A 5,000-nucleotide genomic window follows, 5' to 3' on the forward strand; every position below is an offset into this window, starting at 1 on the left:
AAAATTAAATGTAAAATGTAATAGAAAAGAATGTTAAGGCAGTATAAAATTACCTACAGCTCCTTGTATTCCCAAGTGGTCTCCGATCCAAGTACTAACCAGGCCGAACACTGCATAGCTTCCAAGATCAGAAAAGATTGGGCATGTCCACTGTGGTTTGGCTGTAGGTGCTCAAAAACATTAACTTTAGACCTCTATTACTTCTTAACTCAAGTAAATTCATTGATAAGTTGAAAAAATTAAATGTAAAATGTAATAGAAAAGAATGTTATGGCAGTATAAAATTACCTACAGCACCTGGTATTCCCAGGTGGTCTCCCATCCAAGTACTAACCAGGCCCAACACTGCATAGCTCCCAAGATCAGACGAGATTGGGCATGTCCAGTGTGGTTTGGCTGTAGGTGCTCTAAAACATTAACTTTAGACCTCTTTTACTTCTTAACTCAAGTAAATTCAATGATAAGTTGAAAAATTAAATGTAAAATTTAATAGAAAAGAAAGTTATGGCAGTATAAAATTACCTATAGCTCCTGGTATTCCCAGGTGGTCTCCCATCCAAGTACTAACCAGGCCCAACACTGCATAGCTTCCAAGATCAGATGAGATTGGGCATGTCCAGTGTGGTTTGGCTGTAGGTGCTCAAAAACATTAACTTTAGACCTCTTTTACTTCTTAACTCAAGTAAATTCAATGATAAGTTGAAAAATGAAATGTAAAATGTAATAGAAAACAATGTTTTGGCTGTCTAAAATTACCTACAGCACCTGGTATTCCCAGGTGGTCTCCCTTCCAAGTACAAACCAGGCCCAACACTGCATAGCTTCCAAGATCAGACGAGATTGGGCATGTCCAGTGTGGTTTGGCTGTAGGTGCTCAAAAGCATTAAATTTAGACCTCTATTACTTCTTAACTCAAGTAAATTCATTGTTAAATTGAAAAAATTAAATGTAAAATGTAATAGAAAAGAATGTTCTGGCAGTATAAAATTACCTACAGCTCCTGGTATTCCCAGGTGGTCTCCCATCCAAGTACTTACCAGGCCCAACACTGCATAGCTTCCAAGATCAGACGAGATTGGGCATGTCCACTGTGGTTTGGCTGTAGGTGCTCAAAAGCATTAAATTTAGACCGCTTTTACTTCTTAACACAAGTAAATTCATTGATAAGTTGAAAAAATTAAATGTAAAATGTAATAGAAAAGAATGTTATGGCAGTTTAAAATTGCCTACAGCACCTGGGATTCCTAGGTAGTCACCCATCCAAGTACTAACCAGTCCCAACACTGCATAGCTTCCAAGATCAGACGAGATTGGGCATGTCCAGTGTGGTTTGGCTGTAGGTGCTCAAAAACATTAACTTTAGACCTGTATTACTTCTTAACTCAAGTAAATTAATTGATAAGTTGAAAAAATTAAATGTAAAATGTAATAGAAAAGAATGTTATGGGAGTATAAAATTACGTACTGCACCTGGTTTTCCCAGGTGGTCTCCCATCCAAGTACTGACGAGGCCCAACACTGCATAGCTACCAAGATAAGACGAGATTGGGCATGTCCAGTGTGGATTGGCTGTAGGTGCTCAAAAGTATTAACTTTAGACCTCTATTACTTCTTAACTCAAGGAAATTCATTGATAAGTTGAAAAAATTAAATGTAAAATGTAATAGAAAAGAATGTTATGGCAGTATAAAATTACCTACAGCACCTGGTATTCCCAGGTGGTCTCCCATCCAAGTACTAACCAGGCCCAACACTGCATAGCTTCCAAGATCAGACGAGATTGGGCATGTCCAGTGTGGTTTGGCTGTAGGTGCTCAAAAACTTTAACTTTAGACCTCTTTTACTTCTTAACTCAAGTAAATTCAATGATAAGTTGAAAAATTAAATGTAAAATGTAATAGAAAAGAATGTTAAGGCAGTATAAAATTACCTACAGCTCCTGGTATTCCCAGGTGGTTTCCCATCCAAGTACTAACCAGGCAGAACACGGCATAGCTTCCAAGATCAGACAAGATTGGGCATGTCCACTGTGGTTTGGCTGTGGGTGCTCAAAAACATTAACTTTAGACCTCTATTACTTCTTAACTCAAGTAAATTCATTGATAAGTTGAAAAAATTAAATGTAAAATGTAATAGAAAAGAATGTTATGGCAGTATAAAATTACCTACAGCACCTGGTATTCCCAGGTGGTCTCCCATCCAAGTACTAACCAGGCCCAACACTGCATAGCTTCCAAGATCAGATGAGATTGGGCATGTCCAGTGTGGTTTGGCTGTAGGTGCTCTAAAACATTCACTTTAGACCTCTTTTACTTCTTAACTCAAGTAAATTCAATGATAAGTTGAAAAATTAAATGTAAAATTTAATAGAAAAGAATGTTATGGCAGTATAAAATTACCTACAGCTCCTGGTATTCCCAGGTGGTCTCACATCCAAGTACTAACCAGGCCCAACACTACATAGCTTCCAAGATCAGACGAGATTGGGCATGTCCAGTGTGGTTTGGCTGTAGGTGCTCAAAAACATTAACTTTAGACCTCTATTACTTCTTAACTCAAGTAAATTCATTGATAAGTTGAAAAAATTAAATTTAAAATGTAATAGAAAAGAATGTTATGGCAGTATAAAATTACCTACAGCAGGTGGTCTCCCAGGTGGTCTCCCATCCAAGTACTAACCAGGCCCAACACTGAATAGCTTCCAAGTTCAGACAAGATTGGGCATGTCCAGTGTGGTTTGGCTGTATGTGCTCAAAAACATTAACTTTAGACCTCTTTTACTTCTTAACTCAAGTAAATTCAATGATAAGTTGAAAAATGAAATGTAAAATGTAATAGAAAAGAATGTTATGGCAGTATAAAATTACCTACAGCACCTAGTATTCCCAGGTGGTCTCCCATCCAAGTACTAACCAGGCCCAACACTGCATAGCTTCCAAGATCAGACGAGATTGGGCATGTCTAGTGTGGTTTGGCTGTAGGTGCTCAAAATCATTAACTTTAGACCTCTTTTACTTCTTAACTCAAGTAAATTCATTAATAAGTTGAAAAAATGAAATGTAGAATGTAATAGAAAAGAATGTTTTGGCTGTCTAAAATTACCTACAGCACCTGGTATTCCAAGGTAGTCTCCCATCCAAGTACAAACCAGGCCCAACACTGCATAGCTTCCAAGATCAGACGAGATTGGGCATGTCCAGTGTGGTTTGGCTGTAGGTGCTCAAAAGCATTAAATTTAGACCTCTATTACTTCTTAACTCAAGTAAATTCATTGTTAAGTTGAAAAAATTAAATGTAAAATGTAATAGAAAAGAATGTTCTGGCAGTATAAAATTACCTACAGCTCCTGGTATTCCCAGGTGGTCTCCCATCCAAGTACATACCAGGCCCAACACTGCATAGCTTCCAAGATCAGACGAGATTGGGCATGTCCACTGTGGTTTGGCTGTAGGTGCTCAAAAGCATTAAATTTAGACCGCTTTTACTTCTTAACACAAGTAAATTCATTGATAAGTTGAAAAAATTAAATGTAAAATGTAATAGAAAAGAATGTTATGGCAGTTTAAAATTACCTACAGCACCTGGGATTCCTAGGTAGTCACCCATCCAAGTACTAACCAGTCCCAACACTGCATAGCTTCCAAGATCAGACGAGATTGGGCATGTCCAGTGTGGTTTGGCTGTAGGTGCTCAAAAACATTAACTTTAGACCTGTATTACTTCTTAACTCAAGTAAATTCAATGATAAGTTGAAAAATTAAATGTAAAATGTAATAGAAAAGAATGTTAAGGCAGTATAAAATTACCTACAGCTCCTGGTATTCCCAGGTGGTTTCCCATCCAAGTACTAACCAGGCAGAACACGGCATAGCTTCCAAGATCAGACAAGATTGGGCATGTCCACTGTGGTTTGGCTGTGGGTGCTCAAAAACATTAACTTTAGACCTCTATTACTTCTTAACTCAAGTAAATTCATTGATAAGTTGAAAAAATTAAATGTAAAATGTAATAGAAAAGAATGTTATGGCAGTATAAAATTACCTACAGCACCTGGTATTCCCAGGTGGTCTCCCATCCAAGTACTAACCAGGCCCAACACTGCATAGCTTCCAAGATCAGATGAGATTGGGCATGTCCAGTGTGGTTTGGCTGTAGGTGCTCTAAAACATTAACTTTAGACCTCTTTTACTTCTTAACTCAAGTAAATTCAATGATAAGTTGAAAAATTAAATGTAAAATTTAATAGAAAAGAATGTTATGGCAGTATAAAATTACCTACAGCTCCTGGTATTCCCAGGTGGTCTCACATCCAAGTACTAACCAGGCCCAACACTACATAGCTTCCAAGATCAGACGAGATTGGGCATGTCCAGTGTGGTTTGGCTGTAGGTGCTCAAAAACATTAACTTTAGACCTCTATTACTTCTTAACTCAAGTAAATTCATTGATAAGTTGAAAAAATTAAATTTAAAATGTAATAGAAAAGAATGTTATGGCAGTATAAAATTACCTACAGCAGGTGGTCTCCCAGGTGGTCTCCCATCCAAGTACTAACCAGGCCCAACACTGCATAGCTTCCAAGTTCAGACAAGATTGGGCATGTCCAGTGTGGTTTGGCTGTATGTGCTCAAAAACATTAACTTTAGACCTCTTTTACTTCTTAACTCAAGTAAATTCAATGATAAGTTGAAAAATGAAATGTAAAATGTAATAGAAAAGAATGTTATGGCAGTATAAAATTACCTACAGCACCTAGTATTCCCAGGTGGTCTCCCATCCAAGTACTAACCAGGCCCAACACTGCATAGCTTCCAAGATCAGACGAGATTGGGCATGTCTAGTGTGGTTTGGCTGTAGGTGCTCAAAATCATTAACTTTAGACCTCTTTTACTTCTTAACTCAAGTAAATTCATTGATAAGTTGAAAAAATGAAATGTAGAATGTAATAGAAAAGAATGTTTTGGATGTCTAAAATTACCTACAGCACCTGGTATTCCAAG

At 37.4% G+C, this 5,000-nt stretch overlaps 3 non-coding genes and 15 pseudogenes across 3 annotated transcripts; all 18 read right to left on the bottom strand.

The window, feature by feature from the left end:
- Positions 1–285: 285 nt before the first annotated feature.
- Positions 286–404, bottom strand: LOC148467378 (5S ribosomal RNA; annotated as a pseudogene).
- A 115-nt stretch (positions 405–519) lies between these two features.
- On the bottom strand, positions 520–638 carry LOC148467379 (5S ribosomal RNA; annotated as a pseudogene).
- A 115-nt stretch (positions 639–753) lies between these two features.
- Positions 754–872, bottom strand: LOC148467380 (5S ribosomal RNA; annotated as a pseudogene).
- Positions 873–988: 116 nt separating this feature from the next.
- Positions 989–1,107, bottom strand: LOC148467381 (5S ribosomal RNA; annotated as a pseudogene).
- Positions 1,108–1,223: 116 nt separating this feature from the next.
- Positions 1,224–1,342, bottom strand: LOC148467382 (5S ribosomal RNA; annotated as a pseudogene).
- A 351-nt stretch (positions 1,343–1,693) lies between these two features.
- On the bottom strand, positions 1,694–1,812 carry LOC148467383 (5S ribosomal RNA). The gene has a single exon (XR_015873197.1). It is a non-coding gene; the product is annotated as a 5S ribosomal RNA (ribosomal RNA).
- A 350-nt stretch (positions 1,813–2,162) lies between these two features.
- Positions 2,163–2,281, bottom strand: LOC148467384 (5S ribosomal RNA). The gene has a single exon (XR_015874297.1). It is a non-coding gene; the product is annotated as a 5S ribosomal RNA (ribosomal RNA).
- A 115-nt stretch (positions 2,282–2,396) lies between these two features.
- LOC148467385 (5S ribosomal RNA) lies at positions 2,397–2,515 on the bottom strand (annotated as a pseudogene).
- Positions 2,516–2,631: 116 nt separating this feature from the next.
- Positions 2,632–2,749, bottom strand: LOC148467386 (5S ribosomal RNA; annotated as a pseudogene).
- A 115-nt stretch (positions 2,750–2,864) lies between these two features.
- On the bottom strand, positions 2,865–2,983 carry LOC148467387 (5S ribosomal RNA; annotated as a pseudogene).
- A 116-nt stretch (positions 2,984–3,099) lies between these two features.
- On the bottom strand, positions 3,100–3,218 carry LOC148467388 (5S ribosomal RNA; annotated as a pseudogene).
- A 116-nt stretch (positions 3,219–3,334) lies between these two features.
- LOC148467389 (5S ribosomal RNA) lies at positions 3,335–3,453 on the bottom strand (annotated as a pseudogene).
- A 116-nt stretch (positions 3,454–3,569) lies between these two features.
- On the bottom strand, positions 3,570–3,688 carry LOC148467390 (5S ribosomal RNA; annotated as a pseudogene).
- Positions 3,689–4,038: 350 nt separating this feature from the next.
- Positions 4,039–4,157, bottom strand: LOC148467391 (5S ribosomal RNA). Its single transcript, XR_015874298.1, has one exon. It is a non-coding gene; the product is annotated as a 5S ribosomal RNA (ribosomal RNA).
- A 115-nt stretch (positions 4,158–4,272) lies between these two features.
- Positions 4,273–4,391, bottom strand: LOC148467392 (5S ribosomal RNA; annotated as a pseudogene).
- A 116-nt stretch (positions 4,392–4,507) lies between these two features.
- LOC148467393 (5S ribosomal RNA) lies at positions 4,508–4,625 on the bottom strand (annotated as a pseudogene).
- A 115-nt stretch (positions 4,626–4,740) lies between these two features.
- LOC148467394 (5S ribosomal RNA) lies at positions 4,741–4,859 on the bottom strand (annotated as a pseudogene).
- Positions 4,860–4,975: 116 nt separating this feature from the next.
- LOC148467395 (5S ribosomal RNA) overlaps positions 4,976–5,000 on the bottom strand; it is a 119-nt pseudogene continuing 94 nt past the window's right edge.

This window comes from Taudactylus pleione, unplaced genomic scaffold (assembly GCF_031769625.1).
Source record: "Taudactylus pleione unplaced genomic scaffold, aTauple2 ptg000967l, whole genome shotgun sequence".
NCBI classification, from domain to species: domain Eukaryota; kingdom Metazoa; phylum Chordata; class Amphibia; order Anura; family Myobatrachidae; genus Taudactylus; species Taudactylus pleione.